This window comes from Bidens hawaiensis, unplaced genomic scaffold (genome assembly GCF_021521415.1).
Source record: "Bidens hawaiensis isolate Kalapana, Puna unplaced genomic scaffold, B.hawaiensis_p1.1 tig00041253_1, whole genome shotgun sequence".
Taxonomy (NCBI): Eukaryota; Viridiplantae; Streptophyta; class Magnoliopsida; order Asterales; family Asteraceae; genus Bidens; species Bidens hawaiensis.
The window spans coordinates 28,127-30,381 of NW_027505711.1; the positions used below are offsets into that span (position 1 = coordinate 28,127).

The 2,255-nt window shown below is 38.2% G+C and overlaps 1 pseudogene; it reads left to right on the forward strand.

The window, feature by feature from the left end:
• The first annotated feature begins 421 nt into the window (after positions 1-421).
• LOC143614902 (3-ketoacyl-CoA synthase 5 pseudogene) lies at positions 422-2,255 on the forward strand (annotated as a pseudogene).

Genomic DNA, 2,255 nt, shown 5'->3' on the forward strand with positions numbered 1-2,255 from the left:
ATGACTCCATTTATATAATTTGAATCAAGTGAGCGGGTCTTATATCTTGCTTGTAAACTTAATTTGTTGTTTTTTTTCTTGGGCTTTTTCTGAGTTGAAGCCCATTGTTATATGTGAACTATCTGTTTAAATATTAAAATCCGATCCGACGATTTAGTCTGGTTTATCAGTATAACCAAACCGATCAGTATAATTGGAGTCTGGTTTATATAGGCTTAACTAGACTAGTTATGTATCAATTGCCCAAATCCCATTCCAACTCGTCGGTTACTATACCTATCTTTGTTTAAAACCTTTTTTTAACGACAAATTTCTTTTACTTCTCACGGCTCGAATTCAAATTCAAAACCTTTAAATGAATAATAGATTAAGACACTTGGTCTCTACTACTACTCTACTAGACTCGATAGTGAGCTTTTTTAAATAGAAATGAGTCTTTTTAAATAGAAATACTATAGCATGTATAATGTATGTTAACAATAAAGATAAGGTAGAAACATAAACCTCATTTAATCTTCTCATCTACCTCATCCCCACTATATTCAACTAAATATTAAAACCTTCACCTTCCACTATTACTACCCCTACCTCTTCCATTCATATATACCACCCATACTCAATTCTCCCAATATCCAAAACCACACCCATATTGTACCTTGTGTATCTTCACAATGTTAAACTCTACAAAACAACTTTACAACCATCTCATCAACCATGCACCTAATCTCCTCATCATAACCCTAATCCTTGCATTCACCATACAAACATTTAACCAATTCCCATACCACATTCTTAACCATCTCTCTTTACTCCACACACTCACTATCACATTACTAATAATCTCCATTCTCACATTCCACCTCTTGAACAAGCCTCGAACCGTCTACCTAGTCGATTTCGCTTGTTTTAAGCCACAATCTAACCTACGAGTCCCTTACGCCACTGCGGCCGAACACGGCCGCATTATTTTAGCCTCACAACCTAAAAGCATTGCTTTCCAAGTCAAGATCTTTGAGAGAGCAGGTTTAGGTGAAGAAACATGTTTACCACATCCATTGCATTATCTTCCACCAAACCCTAATATGAGTGATGCTAGAGATGAATCCCAAATGGTGATTTTCTCGGCTATGGATTCATTGTTTCAAAACACGGGGATTAACCCGAAAGATATCGATATCTTGATTGTCAATTGTAGCCTTTTCGCACCAACACCATCTCTTTCGGCTATGGTGATTAACCGGTATAATATGAGAAGTAACATTAAAAGTTATAATTTATCAGGAATGGGATGTAGCGCGGGTTTAATATCGATAGATGTCGCTAAACATTTACTCCAAGTCCACCCCGAGTCGAATGCGGTTGTGATAAGTACCGAAATAATAACCCCGAATAGTTACATGGGTAAAGAACGGTCAATGCTGCTCCCAAACTGTCTTTTCAGAATGGGAGGAGCAGCTGTTCTTCTAACCAATAAAAGGTCACAACGTAACTATGCAAAGTACAAACTTGTCCACGTGGTCCGGACCCACAAAGGTTGTGACGACAAATCTTACCGTTGTGTAACACAAGAAGAGGACAAAGAAGGTCATGTCGGGATCGCGTTAAACCTTGATCTAATGGTGATCGCGGCCAACTCGTTAAAGTCGAACATAAGCACCATTGGACCGTTGGTTTTACCCGCGTCCGAGCAACTATTTTTTCTTTTTAACCTTATTGGGAGAAAAATCCTAAAGTTGAACCTTAAACCCTACATTCCGGACTTTAAAAAGGCGTTTGATCATTTTTGTATCCACGCTGGTGGGCGTGCGGTTATCGATGAGCTTCAAAAACATTTAAGATTGTCGCAGGAACATGTCGAAGCGTCTAGGATGACATTGCATAGATTTGGGAACACGTCATCATCGTCATTGTGGTATGAGTTGGGTTATATGGAAGCGAAACGGAGAGTGAAGAAAGGAGATAGGGTGTGGCAAATCGGGTTTGGGAGCGGGTTTAAGTGTAACAGTGCGGTTTGGGAATGTAACAAAGAGATTGAAGGTTCAAAGGTTAATAATGCATGGGCTGATTGCATACATAGGTATCCGGTTAATGAGCCAGAAGTTGTGAAGATTGTCTAGGTCATAGACAAATGTTTTATGTGTTATGTTTCATTTTCGTGTGATTTAGACAACTTTTAATAAAGAGATGTCAGGTGTTTTGTATGTGTTTTAATTATATGGTCCCGATTGTTAAATATCTAGTGAAAAAGAACAAAA